A 23,711-nucleotide genomic window follows, 5' to 3' on the forward strand; every position below is an offset into this window, starting at 1 on the left:
ATTTAAAATGTTATGGTCATTCTGGAAAAGCTTCGAAATTTCTTAAAAAACTAAAGATTCAACTATCATATGACCCAGGAGTTACATTCTTGAAATTTATATAATCAAATAAAAACCTACCTTCACTCAAAAATCAGTACATGAATGTTTATTGTAATTTTATTTATAATAGCTTTATTTATAATAGCCAGAAACTAGAAACAACCAAAATGTCCCTCAATAGGTAAATTGGAAGATGACTTTTGTTACATCTATACTATAGAATGCTACTCAGAAATAAAAAAGAATGAATACTACTGTTGCATGCCACAACTTGGATGCATCTCAAGGGCATTTTAGAGTGTGGGAAAAAAATCTCAAAAATTTATATACTATATAATTCTGTTTATATTTTTGAATGACAAAACTTTTGAGATGGAAATCAGATTACTGTTTACCAGGGATTTAGGGTAGTATGAGGGAACTCTACATGGTGATGAAACACTTCTGTATCTTGCTTGTAGTGGTGCTTACATCAATCTACCCATGTGATTAAATGATGTATAATTATACACACACATTACACCAATGTCAGTTTTATGGTTTTGATATTACTATAATTACATAAGGTTTAACTGTTGGGGGAAAATGAGTGAAGAATACATAGACCTCTTTATACTATCTTTGCACCTTCCTGGGAATCTAGTTATTTCAAATAAAAGGTAAAAACAAAAAAACAATGAGCCAGAGATGCCTGTAGATGTTTCAGTGTTTATGGACACATCTGTAGGTGTCCTTTCAACTGAAGCCCCAATTTATACCTCGTTTGTTTTAAATTTATTTTTTGTTAATTTTTATTGGAGTATGATTGCCTTACAATGTTGTGTTAGCTTCTACTGCACAGCAAAATGAATCAGCCATACATATACATATACCCCCTCCCATTTGGATTTCCCTCCCATTTAGGTCACCACAGTGCATTAAGTAGCATTCCCTGTGCTATACAGTATGTTCTCATAAATTGTCTATTTTATGCATAGTTTCAATAGTGTACATGTGTCAATCCCAATCTCCAAATTCCTCCCACCCTACCCCTTTCCCCTTTGGTATCCATACATTTGTTCTCTACATCTGTGTCTCTATTTCTGCTTTGCAGGAAAGGTCATCTGTACCATTTTTCTAGATTCCACATATATGCGTTAATATACGATATTTGTTTTTCTCTTTCTGGCTTACTTCACTTTGTGTGACACTCTGTAGGTCAATCCATGTCTCTACAAATGACCCAATTTTGTTCCTTTTTATGGCTGAGTAATATTCCATTGTATGTATATACCATATCTTCTTTATGAATTCCTCTGTTGATGGACATTTAGGTTACCCCTTTATCAGAGTGAATTTTCAAACAATTATTTTAATATAATTCATTGTTCACCCTGACTAAACTCACTTTGTTGATTGTAAAAATAAATTTAAGTCCTATGATTTATGGGACAGTTGTTGGTGTCAATGATTAATACATGATTCCTCATCAAGGAGAGAATGTTAAAAGGAGTGCATCTTGTATATCATCTTAAACTGAGACAAATCATTGGTGATTTTTTATACTGCCCAGAAAAATAATGGAAATAGGAACAAAAGAAAGCTCAGGGTATAGAGTGGACCATGGGCTAGAAGTCAGACACTGAGTTCTAGCCCCAGTTCAGTCACTAGCTCACTGCAATTATCCTGGTCCAAGCCACCATCCTGTCTTGTCTAAATTATTATTATTTTTGTTTTTTATATTCAATTTATTTAAGTTAAACCAAAACCAAAAGCAACTCACTCGTTACTCCCACTACCCACACCCTGTCTTTGGCAACCACCAATTTGTTACCTTTATCTATGAGTTTGGTTTTATTTTTTTGTCTCTAAAATATATATATATATATATATATAATTTGTTTTGTTTTTAATTCCTCATATAAGAGAGATTATATAGTATTTGTCTTTCTCTTTCTGATTTATTTCACTTAGCATAATGCCCTTGAGGTCCATCCATGTTGTCACAATTGGCAAGATTTCATTTTTTTTATAGCTGAATAATATGCCCTTGTATGTGTGTGTCTGTATATATATAATGTTTTCTTCATCCATTCATCAATGGGCACTTAGGTTGTTTCCATATTTTGGCTACTGTAAATAATGCTGTAGTGAACATGGGGGTATATATATTTATTAAAATTAGTGATTTTGTTTTTGGATAAATACCTAGAAGTGGAATTGCTGTTTCATATGATAGTTATACTTTTAATTTTCGGAGGAACCTCCCTACTGTTTTCCATAGTGGCTGCACCAATTTACATTCCCATCAATAGTGCACAAGTATTCCCACATCTTCATCAACACTTGTTATCTCTTGCCTTTTTATGAAACCCATTCTAAAGGGTGATATCTCATTGTGGTTTTAATTTGTATTTCCCTAGAGATTAATACTATAGAGCATCTTTTTGTGTACTTGTTGGCCATCTGTATGTCTTCTTTGGAAAAGTGTCTATTCAAATCTTGTACTCATTTATTTTTTGTGTGTGTGGTATGTGGGCCTCTCACTGTTGTGGCCTCTCCCGTTGCGGAGCACAGGCTCCGGACGCACAGGCTCAGCGGCCATGGCTCACAGGCCCAGCCGCTCCACAGCATGTGGGATCTTCCCAGACCGGGGCACGAACCTGTGTCCCCTGCATCGGCAGGCAGACTCTCAACCACTGCGCCAGGAGGGAAGCCCTCTACTCATTTATAAATCTGATTTTTTTCTCTTGAGTTGTATGAGTTCTTTATATATTTTGGATATTATCTCCTTATCAGATGTGTAATTTGCAAATATTTTCTCCCATTTGGTAGGTCACCTTTTAATTCTGTGGATGGTTTTCCATGCTGTGCAGAGGTTTTTTAGTTTGATGTAGTCCCACTTGTTTATTTTTGCTTTTGTTGCTTTTGCTTTTGGTGTCAGATTCAAAAAATAATCTCCAAGATCTGTGTCAAGGAGCTTACCCCGTATTTTTCTTCTAGGAGTTTTATGGTTGCAGGTCTTATGTTCAAGTCTTTAATCCATTTTGAGTTGATTTTTTTGTACGGTGTAAGATAGTTGTCCAGTTTCATTCTTTTGCATGTGGTTGTCCAGTTTTCCCAGCACCATTAATTGAAGAATCTATCCTTTCCTCGTTGTATGTTAGTGGCACCTTGGTTGTAAATTAATTAACTGTATATGTGTGGGTTTATTTCTGGATTCCCTATTTTGTTCCATTAATCTATGTGTCTGTTTTCATGCCAATACCATGCTGTTTTGATTACTATAGCTTTGTAGTATATTTTGAAATCAGGGCATGTGATACCTTCAGCTTTGTTCTTTATTTTTCTCAAGATTGTTTTAGCTATTTGAGGTCTTTTATGGTTCCATAGAAATTTTAGGATTGTTCTATTTCTGTGAAAAATGCCATTGAAATTTTGATAAGGATTGCATTGAACCTGTGGTTTCCTTTGGGTAGTATGGACACTTAATGATATTAATTCTTCTGGTCCATAAGCATGGAATATCTTTTATTTGTGTCTTCTATTTCTTTCATTAATGTCTTTTAGTTTTCAAGATATAGGTCTTTCACCTCCTTTGTTAAATTTATTCCTAGGTGTTTTATTATTTTTGATGCAATTTTAAATGGGAATTTTTTCTTAATTTCTCTTTCTAATAGTTTATTATTAGTGTATAGAAACACAATAGATTTTTATGTATTGAGTTTGTATCCTACAATTTTACTGCATTTATTTATTGTTGTTATGATTTTCTGATGAAGCTTTTAGGGTTTTCTATATGATATCATGCCATTTGCCAATAGTGAGAGTTTTACTTCTTTCTTTCCAATCTTGAAGGCTTTTATTTCTTTTTCTTGCCTAATTACACTGCCTAGGACTTTCAGACTATGTTGAATAAAAGTGGTGAAAGTGGGCATCTTGTCTTGTTCCTAATCTTAGAGGAAAAGCTTTTAGCTTTTCCTTGTTTAGTATGATGTTAGCTATGGGCTTGTCCTACATGGTGTTTATTATGTTGAGATATATACTCTCTATACCTGCTTTACTGATAGTTTTTATCATGAATGGATGTTGCTACACCTGTGGTTCACTCCAGTCAGATATATTGTATTCTTTAATGTTCCTGCAACACCCTATGTATGCTTCTACCTCAGATCCTTCTGTATTTTTCTGTTCCCATTTATTAGAAAGCTTTTCACCAAGATATCCTAATGGCATATTCTCTCATATCCTTCAGGCCTTTTCTCAAATGTCATTTTCTTAGTGCAACCTAACTGACTACCTTATTTAAAATTGCAGTCTCCCTCACTAAATCTCCCTATCTCCTGTTGCTTTATTTTTCTTCATAATAACTTATAACCATCTAATATACTCTATATTTTGTGTGTTTACTTTACTTTCTCTTTCCTCTAGAATGTAAGTTCAACAAAAGTTGGAACTTTTGTTTGTTTTATTTATTGTTGAACAATTGTTGTACAGAAAAGTGCATGTCGCATAGTAGATGTTCAGTACGTATTTGTTGAATGAGTGAATGCTTGAAGATGGCACCCCCACCCTGTTCTATGACATACAGTGCAGCCTTTTTTAATTTTATTGTTTCACAGGTATTTATTGAAGTCCTTGCAGTTTACCATTCTTAAGGTAAACATTAGGATAGACATTAAATAAATATAAATATTTATAATATATAAATACTTATAATATAATATTTATTATAGTAAATAAATATAAATATTTATAAAGATGTGTTTTCTCTCCTTAAGACATTCAGGTCAGTTTCAAGAAAGAGAGAACAACTTGATTATGTCAGGCTCACAGAAAAGGGAGAGAGATGTCCTCTTTTGGGAGGTGCCAGGATATGCATCCTAAAGTGTTACACTTGAACTTGGTCTGAAAGGACGAATAGTATGTGTTTTCCAAACAAAGGAGGAAAAGGTAGTCTATGCAGATGGGATAGGAAAAGACACAGCAGTAATAACAACTATGGTGTATCACTCAATATATCATGCGTTCTTAGATGATTTCCTTAATCTCTTGGCATAGATATGTTTTGCTATATTATTATTATGAGGCAGTGTTATATAGTGGAAAGAGTACAGGCATTATAGCTAACCAGCTCTGAGTTAAAATTTCAGCTTTATCACAATATCTACATTATTTGGCCTCTCTATCCATGAAATATGTGAGTAGTAATACCCATAATATAGGATGGTTCTGAGGATGTCATAAATGAAATAGTGTATATTAATGCCCATCTCTGTACTTGACATGTAGTATGTGCTTACCACAATAGTTATTTTACTAGTAAACTAATTATTTGATTATTATTTCTAAACTAATAATTAGTAAACTAATTATTTCAAATTATTTGTGTAGTATTAATGGTTGTTAGTTAAAACAACTGAACAAAATCAAAGCAGCAATACAAACAGTGTATTTGTATGTTTCCATTTTTAGAAGGGAGATGAGTACACTGACTGGCAATCTCAGCAAAGAAAGGATAAAATAATTTTGACAGTTTTGAGACGTGAGATTATTGTTAGTTATGAATAACCTTAGATCTCTAAATGATCTTCCCTAGTTGAAAGCCTTTGTAATGCCAGTTGATGTCATTTCAGATCAATACCTAGGTTGAAGTTAGACTAGGCTGAAGACTAAATTATAGACTTGAGCAAATTTTAGATTATGTATGCCCTTGTGAAGTTACTGTGTACTGTAATTCCTGGACCATTCTCTAAAAAGTGAATGAATATAGATTGGGACCTAGATTGGAACCTGTTGGTGTCTTAAGAATGAAAATAGCACTATCTTGATGGAAAAATAATGAGTCCATATGAATTAATGAAGTGGCTTGATAACAATAATAGATTCTAGGTCAAGAAATATTGGAATTCTTGTCGGCTGATCCCAAAGTGTCCGTGTGACCTTGGATAAATCATTTTACCTCTCTGGGTCTTTGCTATCTCACCTACAACATAGGAATAATAGTCCTTAGTATGCCTACCTCTCAGAATTTTTATACACATTAAATGAGATAATGAACATAGAAATGCCTTGTAAACCAGCCAGTGCTACAGTTGTGTAGGGTTTGTTATTACTGGCAGTACTCGCAACTAGTCAGGAAGTTAGCTCTGCCACTGATTTGAAGTTGAACTTTATACAAATCAATTCCTTCTTCCATATCTCAGTTTCTTAATCTTTGAAATTAAGTGGTTCATATGAATTAATGATTCTGAACTGGAAGGTGGATGCTCCCTTGAAGGTGCTTTTCAAATCTCACTTTTTCTTTCCTATGGAGAGTATTTGATATACTCTTTCATCTCAGTAGGTATAGTTTCAATGTTAAGAATCATTGCTACAGTAATCTATAGGCAGGCTCCTTCCCTGGGTAGGGCAACCAAGATGGTTCTGGGCATCTTGTTTGAGGTAAGATGTGGAGTCATGAAGTGGACTTGCTGTTGTTTTCTGAAATCATTAAAATTTAAGCTTAAAATTTCTTTTTAAATGATTATGCCAAGTGGCTCATGAAAGATGCCAATAATGTGGCCTCCTTTTAACTATAATTGAAATCTTAGCTGTGCACCAGATTCACATCCTTCTAGGAATGGCCTGCATGAGAGTGTCCTGTCCTGTTGGTGGAAAACAATGAAAAGCAAAGGATTAGATGATCCATAGGGACTTCCATCCTCCACACCTCAGGCCTGAACTTAAAATCTCTGAGTCATTTAAAATTTAAATTTTAATTTTCAGTAATTTAAAATTCCAGTTTCAACAGTGCCTATTGCTTAAGAAAAGCTAATTTCCAGGTGTTCTAATTTTTTATCTTGGTGTAGCTATCACTCAAATGTCAAAAGCTCATTATAGATGTCATAAGCAAAGTCAGTATTGGGTAAGGAAGATCATATTAACTGCATGTGCTGCACTTTTGTTGTGACTTGAAATTATGTTTGGTTACTGCTTGACATATTTTCATTGTAACAAGTTGCGATTAATCAAATCTTGCAGTGACACCTCACTATCTCTCAAAGACTATCATTGTACTACATCATGGTGACTTAGTTCTGTTTTTGGAAAATTGTAGTCTGTAGATATAGGTAGATAGTTAGGCTGTTACCAGGTAATGAGTTTTCTCCTTCTGTCTCATCAGTCTGAAGAAATGCCAAACTAAGGATGGTTGAAAAAAAAATGTGTGTGTGTGTGTGTGTGTATTTTTTCTTTTCCACTGGCCTCAGTTTTGTTTAGAAGAGAAATGGCACGCATAGGCTAGGGAGTTAGGAAAGTTAAGCTGAATATCAGATTTTCTATTTGACTCACTCTGGGAGAGAGGGGATCAGGACAGGTTCATGCTAGGACTTTTAAAGCAGATATTTTTAAATATAGGAGTTGGTCAATAAATGTAGAGGTAATTGAATATCCCTGCTTTTCTAGTCTCAATTTGCCCACCCAAAAGCAGAGTTGGATAAGCAGATGTCTTAATACCATAAGAGGCTGGTGTTTCTCTAAGATTTTAAACAGCATTCTAAAAAGAACTGCTTCTTTCTGCAAAGTTGCTTCTCATTTTATGGATGCTTATAGATTACCAGTGGGCTTACTTTACGTTCCACCTCTTAGAACTTTACAAATAGTGAATGGAAATAGTCTTGGGCTGTGCACACTCATGTCTCTTATGCATAGGATTGTCCCTCTTCCTGAAATTCTTTTCTGTTCCTTCTCTATCAGATGATCATTCAAGTGCTCATCAGTCAGTCATTATTGTAGAACCACTGAAGATGTCACCTTTTGTCCTCTGTTAAGGAAGAATTAGGCATTTCTTCTTTTTTTATCCATTGCATTTTATAGGTCTTAGCACACTGGATCATGATTATTTGTTTATATCTATATCTCTCCCCCTGAACTACAAGCTTTATTTTACAGGCTGAGGCTGTTTTATTTGTTATAATTTCTGCAGCAGTCAAGACAATGCCTAAGCAAACTAGGTACTCCAACTATTTACTGAATAAATGTTGAAGTTTATTGAATTCTGAAAAAAATCATTTTTAAATTTGAAAGGGATGTAGAAATTACAGTTGAGGTAATACTTAAGGCATGACTTAAAACTCCAATTCTTTTGAGCTGTTTTACAGGAAGATGATACTTCAGAATCCAAAGACTAGGTTACAGACCATCAAAATTCTATAGAAATGAGTGGTGAAACTATATGAACTGGAGTAGGGGGTGAACTTTCTGTCTTACAATCTTTAAACGTTGTGGAGTCAGTAGCCTTGTTCTAGCTTTCACTGCTGAATTTGGAATCATATGTCTTTTTCCTTCTTGATAAGTTTCTAGCTAAAGCTTTATCAACTTTCTTTTTTTTTAATTTTATTTTTTATTTTTTTTATCAACTTTCTTGATCTTTTTAAAGAGTCAAATTTTGGTTTCATCAGATTTCTATAGTTTTCCTGCTTTATATTTTATTGATTTCCACTCTGATATTTATTTTTTTCATATTTTCTGCTGACTTTATGTTTGATTTACTATTCTTTGCCATCTTCTTGAAGTGGGTTAGATTATTGATTTTAGCTTTCTTCCCTTTAAATAAAGCAGTTTCCCCTAGCTTTATTGAGGTATAATTGACAAAATTGTAGGGTATTTAAAGTGTGCAATATGATGATTTGGTATATATATGCATCACAAAAGAATTCTACCCACTGAGTTAATTAATAAAGCATTTAAAGCTGTAAGTTTCACTTTAAGGACTGTTTTAGCTGTATCATATTTTCTTTTTATTTTTTAGCCTTGGTTTTCTACAAGTGACCTCGGTGTCTGTATTTCTAAGTAGTCAACCAATAATTTGTGCAGCACTCGTGCTCAAATACCTCAAGTCCTTAAGGCTTACACCCTCTTGCCAATGGATCAGTGTGAAGGTTGGGGAGCTTATTCCCAACTGTAGCTAGTTCTCAAGTTTTCTTTGGCTTTTACTTTTTGCTAGCTTTTCTCAGGTCTCCCAATCTCCCAGTCCATGCTTATAGTCTCCCAGTAAGCCAGGGAAGGATATGTGGCAAGTTTGTTTCAGTCCTCCTATGGCCTTTTCATTTCTAGGATTTCCTTAAATGTCTAACTGTTCCATCATAGCCTCAGTTGCAAGTGCAACCTCAGACCAGCAAAGCTGTAGGCTTTCCCCATTTTTTTTCTATCAAGTTTACTACTTTTAGCTGACAAAGCTGTGGGCTTTTGTCCCTGTATCCCAAATCAAGTCTGCCTCTCTGGTAGGAAAGCTGCTGGTTTTTTTAGTCTTCTCCACATTGGTAAAACTGTAGTTCTCATCTGTGGAGCTGGGGAATGGGATGAGAGTAGCCCCATGCAGGAAGGCTGCAGACTTCTGTTATTCTTATACAAAGCTCTAAAAAGTTTTCGAGAATAAGTGCTTCTCATTCTGTTGTCTGCCTTTGCTCAACTTCCAGAGACCTGAGGTGGTTGTTTTGGACAACTGTGTTTAGTTTTGTACTTGTATTTTATGGAGAGGTTTCACTTACTTCTTAATGATTCCATAGCCAGAAATTGCTTCTGCACTATTTAAATACAAATAGTTGCTATAGATAAGAGCAGCAATGGCAACTATACATTTGTGTATTTTACAGTGCCTGTGTAGCCCCTTCCTCATCTTGCACTCCTTTCTCTCACCTTTTTCCAGAAAGGTAGAATGGTATAGTGAAAAGAGAAAAAGCTTTGGAGATCGACAGCCCTGGGTATAGATCTTAATAATAGCTGTGTACTTGTGGGCAGTTTAATTTCTCTGAATCTCAGTTTACAAATCTGTAAAGTGGATGCAATAAGATTTACCTCATTTAGAAGGTGAAATGATAACATATTCAGAATGCCTAATACAGTGTCTGGCACGTGATAGATAACTGGTCAATCACTGTTTTCTCTTCTCTTCCCTCGTCTGTCATCGCAGTTTCTGAAGCACATAGATTCAGCAAGATGCCATTTATAGGTTAAAGGACACTGTTATTAAGAGCAGCCAAATGAACAAAAAAGCTGGTTCCTTTCCAATGTTAATATAGAAATACAATACTGTACTTTACATTTTTGGGTTGTGGGTCATTGGCCATGTGGATTAGACCAAACATTGGCATTTGAACATTTTTCACCATGAGATGAAAACTTTTTTCAACACACATTTAATCATGCCATTTACTGGCTTCTAATCAGCCCTCAGGATAAAACTTAAGCTCCTCAAAATAACGCGCAGGATCCTTCATGAGCTGGCCACTCTGTACTCTTCTATTCTCAGTTATCCCTGATCCTTCTTAATTTTAACCTTACTGTAACAGCTTTATTTCTCTATGTCAGGCTTTCATTCTTTCATTGCCTTTGCTCACATAGCTCCCTCTGTATATACTCACGAATTCCATCTTCATTTACTTGATCATTTTCTATTCATCTTCCAGCTCGGTGCCTATCCCCTCAGAACACTATGTTGTAAAGAACATTGTATACGTGTCTTTTCCATTAGACTGAGAGCTGCTTGAGAGCAGAGGTAATATCTTATTTAATATTTGTATCTCCATTGCCTTGATCATAACTTTCCAGTACAAATGAGGGAACTTAGCCCATCACTGCTCTGATAATAAGATGATGGATGATTTAAAGCACCAACCATCCCAATATAGCCATGAGTTTTGACACATATATAATTTCCTAAAGTCCAAACCCCATTTTGCCTTAATCTGAAAGAAACAAAAACAAAAACCCAGCTGTGTCTAACAAAAGAAACTGCCTTCTTCCTCCCCTGTTAGGGGAGTTATGGAAACAGTATAGAGTATTTCTTCATTGCTATCTTGGCAAGACTGAAGTTCAGACTTGGATTCCTGCAACTTGGGGACTGATGGTTGTGCTTCTAATCAACAGAGGAGTGGTATTTTAGGTGAAAGCATCTTATTTTCATAGCAGAGCGATTTCGGTGCTGTGTCCCTCATTACAGTAAACTGTTGACAACCGCTGATGTGATTACAGACAGTAGCTTTCTGTTTAAGGGAAACAGTGGACAGTTACTGGTAGATTTCTGACACACCATTACAGAATTCTTCCTGTTAGCAGGTAAAGGAAAGAGAAATGGATATGAACCTATTAGTATAAGAATTACATGTCAAAAAATATAGAGCAGAGTTCAATTTATTTCTGCACTAATAAGCAAGCTAGAGAGTGACTTGACAATTATTTCTACCTACATTGCTCGTTTTATTCTGAGATGAACATTCCAATATAAAATCAACTTGAGTAGAGTAATGACCTATATGGGAAAATAATCAAAAAGAGTGGACATGTGTATATGTATAACTGATTCACTTTGCTGTATAGCAGAAACTAACACAGCATTGTAAATCAACTCTACTTCAATAAAAAATTTTTAAAAATAAAATAAAATGAACTTGCTTGTAATACCTTTTAGTAAATAATAGCCTGTGCTTTCTTATAGGAGCTAAAATGAAATCATTTCTTAGGTGGGAATGAGTATTTTATAGTTCACTCTGTTAAAGAATACAAAGTTACTTAATTTTTGATGAAATAAAATAAAGTCTGGTATGAGTTAAAGGATATAAATTCCAGTACCATTTATTTTATATGCTAATGGTGTGACCTTGAGCAAATTATAACTACTTGGGGCTTCATTTTACTCAGCTGTATAAACTAATGATGGCAATAATCACTACCATTTATTGAATATCTAAAATGGGCTTTGATCTACATTGTGCCCAATATAAATTATGTCATTGCATCTTCACAGCACATTAATTACTAACTGTATCCCCATTTAACAAATAAGGAAACTGATGTTCAGGAAGGTTAAGTAACTTGCTCAAGGTCACATAGAAAGTAAAAGGCAGAGCAGGACGAAAACCCACGTCTTTTGGTCTTCCACATTTTTGCTCTTTTTTCTTCACTCCTCTCCTTTTATTTAATCTCACTAATATTAATAATCTGTCTTGCAGAGTTACAGTAATGAACTAATGGATTTGAAAGAGCTTATATGCATACAAGTTTAAGGCATTTTTACTTTTATTTAAAGTTTAATTTGGTATCACTGAATTGAAATGGGATTGTTTTCTGTTTATGTTAAGTGGAGAAACTCTGTAAAACTTTCTGAAGTCTTGTACGATTTAAAAGTTAATTTTTTAACTTTTCCTGAATGGTAATTTTTTTCCACTAGGCCTGCAAAATTATATTCCATACTGTTATGCCCTTATAATATTTGTGCTTATATTTTTCCTATCTTTATTGTCATGTATTTTAAGGATAAATCTACATATGCTGAGGAGAATAGAAAGCTTCCATAGCAATATCTGAAAATACAATTTGTAAAGTGTTTTCACATGAATTGTATTATTTGTTTTTCAGAACTACTTTCTTATTTTGATAGTTATGAAATAAATATCTTTATTCCCATCTTACAAATGAGGCAGCTGAAGTTTAGAGAGCCTTGCATATGTTGACAAAGCATATTAGTGGCAGAGTTCAAGAACTCAGGGCTTCTTATTCTAAGTATAGGGTGCTTTCTACTATATCCAAACTGAGTTTTCGAGGCATCTATAGTAAGCTCCTACAGGCTCCTGAGTGAAACTTCTTGAGTTCAAATTTTGGCTCATTTGTATGCCCTTGGGCAAATTAAATAATTGGTCCGATAACTGGGACAATTAAATATTCAGCTTCTTGGTAACTCCAGCTCTTCATCTAGAAAATGAGGATAGTAATAGTATCTATTTCACAGGGTTATTGTGAGTTTTAAACGGGATAATACATGAGAAATGATTAACATAGTGACTAATACACAGTAAGTACTCAATAAATAATTTATAAATGATTATAAATTATTTAATTATGATAATAAAATGATAACTTATTTTTGGCACATTATTTTAATATTATAAAATTAGTCATGTAATAATATAGAACATTTATGTAAGCCATTTAAAGTAAACCTTCAGTTCATTAATTCAGTTTACATCGTAGAATGCCTCCTATGTGCTGGGTGTCTTCTAGGCATGAAGTACACAGGGTTATACACACTAGAGTCTCTGCTCTAAAGGAGCTACTTGTTTTTAAGAAAAAAAATTAAGATATAGATGAATGAGAAGACCATTTTATTGAATTCTGCAGACACCTGACTTTAGAAAAATCTACTTGATGGATGTGCTGATTTAATTTGTTTTTAAACTAACGCTGAGTTTTTATTGTCATTATGAAAATTATTTTACTTAAAGAATTATTGTACATTATATGGAGAGCGTCCGTTTTAGAAACGCTATAATAAAAATTAGAGATGTAAACCAAATTCATGGTTTGGTAGATTAATTGAGATCTATTTTACATAGAAACAGGTTTCCTTAGCCTCTTTTTAGGAAAATTCAGAATAGAGGATCTTTGCAATTACAATATTTATATTATTGATTATAATGATATCAGTAAATTTATTAAGTGTTTACCATATGCCAAGCATTATACTAGATGCATATTAGTGGCAGAGTTCAAGAACCCAGGGCTTAGGATAGTATAAATCCTCACAAACACTATAAAAGTAGCATTATTTCTACTTAATAGATGGAGGAACTGAGGCTCAAAGAGGAGCAATAAGTTGCCTAGCATTATATAATTTGTGGAATTTGGAGAAGAGAACCCAGTGCTGTCTTCTCCACATTAGATGTTGGAACTGAGAAAAAATCGGGCAATTTGAATCTCAGGTTTAAGCTTGAGTCTTGGTTTATTGCATTCAAATTCTATTAGGTTTATTTCTCATTTCTTTTGTGGATCATATTACTATCGGTTTTTGCTACGTGAGGCTTACACGTAAGAACCTATATTTATATCAGTCTATTTTAAATTCTTACCAACTTAAGTCTGAACACATTCTAAAGCCCTACATTTTTACTCCCCCACTCCATGTTTTATGTTTTTGATGTCACATTTTACATCTTTTTATCTTGTGTATTCCACAACTAATTTTTGTAGTTATAGTTATTTTTACTTCTGTTGTCTTTTAACCTTCATACTAGCTTTAATTAGTCCACTGCCTTTAATATATATTTACCATTACCAGTGGGATTTATACTTTTATACTTTTTTGTTACTAATTAGCACTCTTTCTTCTCAGCTTAAAGAAATCCCTTTAACATTTCTTGTAAGGCCGGTTTGGTGATGATGAACGCCTTTAGCTTTTGCTTGTCTGGAAAGCTCTTTATCTCTCCTTCAGTTCTAAATGATAACTTTGCCAGATGGAGTATTTGTGGTTAGTTGGAAATTCTTTTTAATTTCAGCACTTTGAGTATATCGTGCCACTCCCTCTGGCCTGCAAGTTTCTGCTGAAAATCTCCTGATAGCCTTATGGAATTTCCCTTGTATGTAACAAGTTATTTTTTCTCTTGCTGCTTTTAAGGTTATCTCTGTCTTAAACTTTTGACATTTTGATTACAGTATGTCTTGGTGTAGGTCTCTTGGTTCATCTTATTTGGAACTCTCTGAGTTTCCTGGATCTGGATGTGTCTGCTGGGCAACTGTCACAAAAATTGGGGCTCCAGATGAAGCCTCGTTTTGTTCCCTGAAAGATCCTTTGTAGACCTCTAGATATCTGCCAAACCTGAAGCCTGGCCCTCAGGCTGAAGCTCCAGGACAAGCAAATAGGCCTTTTTCTCAAAAAGACTGAGGATGTTTCTGTCATCTATCTTTGCAGTGCCCTGGGGCGTGGTAGTCTGCCGAGAACTGTCTTTAGTCACATGGGACCCAGGAATGCAAGCCTCCCTAGCCTCCAGAGCCAAGCAATCAAGGAGTGTCTACTGGGTTGCAGCCACAAAACCAGAGCTCCAGACATAAAACCGGGATGCCAGATATGTGTAAAAGCTCCCTTCTGGGAGACACTGGTGCTGTGGAGTGTGGCAGAGGGAGAGCATGAAGATATCAGTCTCTGAGGGAAAAAAAAAAGATGGCACCCACCAGCTTTAGCAAGGCAGAGGGAGAGTGCAAAGATGATGCCTGCTGGTTGGAGGGTAAAGATGCACCCACTGAGAAAAAAAAAAAAATCTGGTGTAAAATAAAACCAAAACCAAATTCTATTAGTATTGTTGGAGCTGTAGCATACTGTAAGGAAGAAGAGTAACCATTGGGTTGGATTAGGGTTATATGTGGTAACTTCTGATAGAAAATCTCGAACAGGGTAATATGGTTAAAGTTTTTCTGATAGTCTCTTTGGAAATAGACAAAACATTTTAAACAATAAATTGTATGATTTCTAAAAATATATAAATTTTTATTTAGAAGTAATTCTTCAAAATAACATAAGTACTAACATTTACAAATTACTTCTCCTACCTTACAAAAGTTTTATATCATCAGTTCACCAAAGTATTTATCTTGGCATGAAGGAGATGCTTCTGAATATACATTTTCATTAGACTTAGCATTCAACATCTAGTGCCATAAATTTGTTTTTGAAATCCTTAATTTCCCCAAGTATTCCAACTGAATGCTGTTTGCTTTGCATTGTATTGGCATCGTTTTCAGTGAAGATCTAGTTCATATACATTCATTGCTAATATTGTTAACTAAATATTGTTAATATTTTTCTGAAGAAAAGTGTTATTATGCACTGTCAGGTTTTTGTCATCAACATATTCCCTTTACTTGAGTTAATCAGAAATTAACGTTGGCATTCTGCATTTTGCTAATACTTTATTATTAGTAATAGTAGATTAGCTATATTCTTGAAATATCAACAAGGTAAAGAAATATCTTGATATCTAATACTTCTGTAATTAGAGAATTATTAACAAATGAAAAATATTTTGTGAAAATATGTACTAGCTTTATAAGACTAAATGGAAAATGTTATGCATATGTTGTCTTGAAGAACATACACTTATGCTATAATTATTATAGTTAAAAATATAACAGTATAGAGAAGAAAATGGGGATGATTTTTTGATATACACGCTTTTTCTGACAATACTCATTATTTGTTGCTCCATTGTCTTCTGTCATTTCATCTTAAATAGGAGAAACACAGAACTGCCATCAGATTTATTCCTTTGTAAATAACCTATTGTTTTCTCTCCCCTACGTGCTTAAAAGTTTTTTTCCTTCATCACTGTAATTCAAAATTATTGCCAGAATATGTCTCTATTTAGGTCTCATTCCATTAATTCTATCAGAAGTAGTTTACATGCTTGGGCTTTTTTTCTGCTCTGGATGTTTTCTTCAGTTATGTCTTTACTATAACTTTTGTTTGAGTGATTCTGATCTTTTTCACTTTTTTCTTGTAATGACTTATAATTCCTGTTCTTTTTTCTGTCCTCAATATCATATGTTCTCTTATTGCTTTCAACTATTGTTTAGTTTTTCCCCCTTTCTTCTGCATCAGGAAGACTACTCTAGATTTTTATCTCTAATGCCTTGATTATATTTAAGCAATATTATGATATCAATACTTCTCTCTCTGTCTCTATACTATCCCCAATGGATATATTTTTTAACATCTTTATTGGAGTATAATTGCTTTACAATGTTGTATTAGTTTCTGCTGTTTAACAAAGTGAATCAGCTATATGTATACATATATCCCCATATCCCCTCCCTCTCCCTAATGGATATTTTAATACTATTATTTATACTTTTTCCCTTACATTCCTTTTGATAGCAAATTCTTTTTAAAAAATTTCTACCATTTCATCTCATTCTGATAACATTTCCCATCAGGTTATTTTATTCTGTAGGCTTTTTGTTTCTGTTTATAGAGGCCATGTGTATTAATTAAAGTACCATCAATTGATGTTACAAATCAGCTTCAGGTTTCTGAGGCTAAGCATAACAGAATTCTAATTCTCACTATGTAACAATCTAATGAAGATTTCTGGTTGGCAGGTATCCTCCACATGTTGTTGATTCGGGGACCCAGATGCTTTCAATTTTGTAGCTTTGTTATCTCATAGAGGGCCTCAGCACCCTCTGCATTTGACTAATGGAAGGGGAATAGAAAGTAGAGAAATTCAAGCCTAGCCTAGCTGAGACGTAACATACATCACATCTACTCAGATTGTACTGGCAAGAATTAGTTCCACAACAAGATTTTGATGCAGAATTCTAGGAAATGTAGCCCTGGCTTGGTAGCAACAACTCTATGCTATGGAAGGGAAACATAAAAGTTTGGTTCACAACTTAGATATCTTTACCATACCATGTCTTCTAATATTCTGTTGATGGTACTGAACATTTTCTAAAATTTTCTGCATGCTTTATTTTAGTAAGTCATTTTCAGAGTTATAATCCTCCAAAGAGTTTTCTGGATGATTTTCCCTTTTCCTTTTTTGCCATTTTCTTTCACAAGTTGACAGTTTTTTACTTATTTCACTTGTAACAAATAGAGATTTATTCAAACCCAGCATGTGTCAAGAGGCATCATTTGTGTTATGCCTTTGATCCTGCTCACTGTCCATTTCTGTGTGGAAGCTACTACACAGATTTGCAGTTGGGAAGTTGATGTGCACAGTTCTTAGATTGATTTCATTTTGATCTAATGGACTTTTCTGGATAAATGTGAGAACCTTAAATTCCAGATTTTCTCATTTTCCAAATTAAGGAGAATACACAGAGCTTTTCCTATCTCCATCAATGCCTATGGAATTTTAGAAATTAGGATACAGTGTGTCATTGTAATTTCTAGGATTGACTGTATCTGAATCTGTATAGCATTTGAGACATAATGCATTATGTTTTTCTTGGTATTTGGATTATCACAGACAGCAGGTTTCAAAGACAAAAACAAATAGAAGTTGATGGACAATGTGACTCTGCCCGTCTCACTGCAATTTTGCTCTGTTTCAGGTTACAAAACATGTTGGCTGCCACTTATTCGGTTTTCTACTGCAAAGGTCCTTTAACTAGTGGAAAGTTCTCCTCAATTCTGTCAATATGTTGGCTGTCAAACTTATTTATCATTGTTGCTAAAAGATGTCTCTCCTTGCCTTCTCCCTGGTCTTTTAAAGTATACTTTAGGGAAATTGGAAGAGGTACAGTGAAAGACTGCTGTGTAGCTGATGTTTCTAACTCAGATACTCAATTTCCCAAAGCTATATAGAGGTGTAATTGATATATAAGAAACTGCACATGGTTAAAGTGTACAATTTGTAAAGTTTTGATATCTATCATCTAACATCTATCTATCTATCTATCATTCATCTGTAAAACCATGTTACTAAGCCAGATAATGAGCATCTTCATCATTCCCAAAAGATTCCTCAAGCTCCTGAACCTCCATGTCTATCACTCCATCCTCAGACAATCACTGATCTACATTTTGACACTATATATTGATTTGCATTTTGTAGATTTCTATCTAAAAGGAATCATACACTGAATTTTTTTGTGTGGCTTCCCTCACATAGCATAGCTATTTTGAGATTCATCCATACTATTGTATGTAGTAATAATACATTCGTTTCTGTTGTCAGGTAGTATCATTGCATGGATATAGCACAATTTGTTTATCCAGTTGATAGACATTTGGGTTGTTGCCAGTTTGGGGCCATTACAAATAAAGTAGCTATGAACATTTCTATACAAGTCTCTCTTATTTCTCTTAGGTAAATGCTTAGGAGTAAATGACTGTGTCAAATGGTAGTTATAATTTTTTGAAGACTTCCAAAGAGCTTTCTAAAGTAGTTTTACCATTTTACATTTTAAATTGATATATAATTGACATAAAAATTATATTAATTTCAGGTGTGTAGCATAATGATTTGATATTTTTACATATTGCAAAATGATCACCACAATAAGTCTGGTTAACATCCATCACCATACATCATTACAGAATTTTTTTATTGTGATAAGTTTTAAGATTTACTCTCTTAGCAACTTTCGAACATGTAATAAAATTTTATTAACTATAGTCGCTGTGCTGAACATTATATCCTCATGACTTATTTACTTTACAACTGGAAGTTTGTACCTTTTGACCCCCTTCACTTATTTCTCCCACCCCCAGCCCCACTTCTGTTGTCTGTATCTATAAGATTGATATATATATAATATAAAATTTATATTATATATAACATGGAATGTATATATATATAAAATATATAAAACTTATATACATATATATATATTTTTTAAGATTCCACATTTTGTTTTTGTCTTTCTCTGTTTGACTTATTTCACTTTGCCTGTGCCCTCAAGGTCCGTCCATGTAGTTGCAACTGGCAAGATTTCATTTTCATTTTCTTTTTTTGTGGCTGAGTAATATTCCATTGTACGTATGTATATATGTGTGGGTGTATATATATATATATATATATATATATATATATATAATGTTTTCTTTATCCATCAGTAGGTTGTTTCCCTATCTTGCCTATTGTAAATAATGCTGCAGTGAACATGGAAGTGCAAACAACTTTTCTAGTTAGTGTTAAAACCCAGAAGTGGAATTGTTGGATCATATGGTAGTTCTATATGGTATTATTCGTATGGTAGTTATATTTTTTGAGGAACTTCCATACTGTTTTCCATAATGACTGCACCAAATTACATTTCCAATAACAGTATATGACAGTTCTCTTTTCTGCACATCTTGCTAACACTTGTTATTTCTTGTCTTTTTAATAATAGCCATTCTAACACAATAATATCTCATTGTGGTTTTGATGTGCATTTCCTTGATGATTAGTGATGTTGATAAAAGTCCTGGATATAGTCTAGAATAAGCCCTTTATAAGATGTGTGACCTTCTGCCAGTCTGTAGTTTGTCTTTTCATTCTTAATTTTGATGAGATCCAGTTTATTAATTTCTTTTTTATGGATTGTGATTTTGGTGCCATATCTAAGAAATCTTTGCCTAACCCAAGGTCAAAAAGATTTCCTGCCTTTTCTAAAAGTTTTATACTTCTAGGTATAAAAGTATGTGATCTAGGTATGTGATCCACTTTGAGTTGATTTTTGTACATAGTACCAAGTATCGACAGAAGATTTTCTTCCTTTTGTTTTGTTTTGTTTTCAGCCTGTGGATGTCCTGTTGTTTTAGCACCATCTGATGAAAAGACTATTCTTTCTCCATTGAGTTACCTTTGTGCCTTTGTTGAAAGCCATATGTGTGAACCTGTTTCTGGATTCTCTATTCTTTTCCATTTATGTAATTTGTCTGTCCCAAGATAAATACCACACTCTCTTGACTGTTGCTACTTTATGATGTTTTGAAATCATGTAGTGCAATTCCTCTAACTTTTTCCTTTTTTTTTTTTTTTTTTTTGGCTATTGTAGGTCCTATGCATTTCAATATGAATTTTAGAATCAACTTGTCTACTTTTATACAAAACTTTTTAGGATCTTCTTGGGATTGCATTGAATCTACAGATCAGCTTGGACAGAAATAACATTTTAATAATATCAAGTTTTCCCTTTGGTGAACATGATATATTTTTCCATTTATTTGGGTCTCTTTAGGTTTTTGAAACACTTAAGCAGTATTTTACAGTTTTCAGTTTACAGGTCTTTCACATATTTGTCAGATTTTTTTCTAATTATTTTTTTATTTTTTGATGTTATTTTAAAAGGCATTGAGTTTTATATTTCAGTTTCTAATTGTGCATAGAAATGCAGTTGAATTTTGCATATTGATCTTGTATCTTACAATCTTGCTGAACTCACTTATTAGTACTAGTAGCTTTTTAATATAGTAGCTTTTAAAATAGATTACATAGGGTTTTCTACACAATTATGTCATCTGTAAATAAAGCCATTTTTACTTTATTTTATTCTTTACTTTCAGTCTCTCTCCCTTTTATTTATTTGTGTTTTTTTATTTCACTTACTAGAACCTCTACTGCAATGTTGAACAGAAGGAATTACAGAAGATATACTTGCCTTGATCTTGATCTTAGTGAGAAAAACATTCAGTCTTTCATTAATAAATATGATGTTAGTTATAGGTTTTTTTGTGGATGTCCTTTATAAGATTGAATAATTTCCCTTCTGTTCATAGTTAACTGAGAATTTTTATCAGGAACAAATGTTGGCTTAGGACAAATGTTTTTTCTGTCCATTTAGGTAATTATGGGTTTTTTTTTCTTTTTTAATTTGTTAAAATGGTGAATTACATGAATTGTTTTTCTAATGTCAAACCAACCTTGCATTTTTCACTTGGGAATTATTTAATATTCTTTTTATCTATCATTGGATTTGAATTGATACATTGATAAGAATTTATATTTATATTCATGAGGGGTATTGGTGTGTCTGTGTATATGTGAGTTTCTCAAATACCTTTTTCTGGTTTTGGTATCAGAGTTATATTCACTCATAGGCTTTGTTGGTCAGTCCATTCTTTCAAGGCAATTCTGTAGATTTTATATCATCTAGTCCTTAAATATTTGGAAGAATTCACCAATGAAGTCATATGGGACTGGAGTACATTTTGTGGGAAGGTTTTAACTAAAATTTCAGTTTCTTTAATAGATATAGTGCTGTTCAGATTCTTTTTCATGAGCTTTGGTAATCTTTTAAAGAAATTTGTACATTTTTTCCAAGTTGTCAAACTTATTGGCATGAAGTTTTCATAATAATATCCTTTTGATTTTATTGTTGTCATTTCTCTCATACCTGATATAGGTAATTTGTGTTTTCTCTTTTTATCCCAGTCATTCCAGATATATCTTTTCAAAGAATCAGGTTTTTAATTTGTTGGCTTTCCCTATTGCTTTTTCTGTTATCTATTTCATTTATTCATCTCTGATCCTCTTTGATCCTTTCTTCTGTTTATATTGTCTTTAATGTTCTCTTCTTTTTCTACTTCTTGTGATATAAGCTGAGATTATTGACTTGGGACCTTATTTTGTTCCTAAAATAATTATTTTGTGCTATAAAAAAGTCAAGTTATTTTCTCTATTACCTTTTATAAAACTTCAGTAGACATTATTTTAGAATGTCTGATTATAATGCACTGTAAGACTGTATGTGATTAATAAAATAATCAGTTATCCACAGCATTTGTCATAATCTTCTTTTTCAAGTGATAGTATAAATTTGTGCTTTATTTTGAAGTATTGTATTTTCTGTCTTTTGCTTTTACTTACAGTTTTATTAAAATGTAAAATCTACCATAGGAGCACCTGTAAAATAAAATGTGAATTTACAAAAAAAATTAGTGCTATAGATTCTGACATGTCATCTTTTAATTTTTGTTCAGTTCAAAATGCTTTCTAATTTCACTTGTGAATTCTACTTTGACTCTTGTACTTTTTAGAAATGTGTTATTTAGATTCACAATATTTGGGCATTTTCCATGTATCTTTCTGTTAGTGATTTCTAATTTAATTCCATTATTATCAGAGAACATGCTCTTTTATTTCATTGCTCTGAAGTTTTTTGAGACTTGCTTTATGACCCAGTATATGGTTTCCCTTGGTAAATGTTCTCTTTAAAAGAATGTAGGGGACTTCCCTTGTGGTCCAGTGATTAAGACTTTGCCTTCCAATGCAGGGGGTGTGGGTTTGATCCCTGGGTGGGGAGCTAAGATCCCACATGCCTTGGGGGCCAAAAAAACAAAACAAAACGTAAAACAGAAGCAATATTGTAACAAATTCAATAAAGAATTTTAAAATGGTCCACATCAAAAAAAAAATAAAACAAAAAAAAAACCCAAAACTAAAAACTAAAAGAAGGTGAATTCTGCTATTGTTAGAAACAGTGTCCTATACATGTCAGTTAGGTCAAGCTGGTTGATAGTGTTCTTCAAGTCTGCTGTATTTACTGATTTTCTACCTAGTTATTCTATCAATAGTTTTGAGATGTGTGTTGAAATATATGATTATTATTGTGGACTTTTCTATTTCTTGTACAAGTTCTTACTAGTTTCACGGCAGGAGGTATTTTATAACTCCATTTTGTACATAAGCCTTTATTATTTTCAGGTCTTTTTGATCAACTGAACTCTTCATCAATATGAAATAAACCTCTGTATCTCTTGTGATGTTCTTTCCTTTAAAATCTACTTTATCTGAATATCTGCTTCTGCTTTTCTGGGTTAATGTTAGAATTGTATATCTTGTGCCCATCTTTTTACTTTAACCTCCTGTGTTATTCAAATTGAGATTCTGGTAAGCAGCATATAGTTTAATCTTGCTTTTAAAGCCAGTTTGATGAATTTTGCCTTTTAATCAGAGTGTTTAGATATTTGAATTCAATGCAATTGTTGATGTACTTGTGTTAAAATTTACACTTTTGTTGTTTGTTTCTTGATTATGTTTTTCTATTCTGTGCTCAATTTTGCCACTTTTTTGTGACTTTTGGTAAATTGAATATTTTACCTGATTCCATTTTATCTCCTTTATTGAATTATTAGCTATAACTCTTGTATTATTAGTGGTTGCTTTAGGCTTTATAATATACATCTTTTGTTTTTCACAGTCTGTCTTCAAGCAGTATATCATTTAATTAATATTTTAAGAACCTTATAATAGTATGCTTTCATTTCCCCCCTTTGCCCCAGCTTTTGAGTGAGTTTTGAGTTTTGCTTTAATCAGCCAATAATCTTCTAAAGAAATTTAATAAGAAAAATGGCTTTTATATTTACCTACATATTTACAATTCTTATCCTCTTGTTTAGACCAAACTTTTTTAAAATTTTATTTTATTTATTTATTTTATACAGCCGT

The 23,711-nt window shown here is 33.2% G+C and overlaps 1 protein-coding gene across 2 annotated transcripts in view; it reads left to right on the forward strand.

The window, feature by feature from the left end:
• The window catches only part of AGBL4 (AGBL carboxypeptidase 4), a gene marked incomplete at both ends in the record, with an annotated part of 1,409,253 nt that overhangs the window by 276,223 nt on the left and 1,109,319 nt on the right, over nt 1-23,711 (forward strand). The window lies entirely within an intron of this gene.

This window comes from Grampus griseus, assembly GCF_964374135.1.
Source record: "Grampus griseus genome assembly, chromosome: 1".
Classification (NCBI taxonomy): domain Eukaryota; kingdom Metazoa; phylum Chordata; class Mammalia; order Artiodactyla; family Delphinidae; genus Grampus; species Grampus griseus.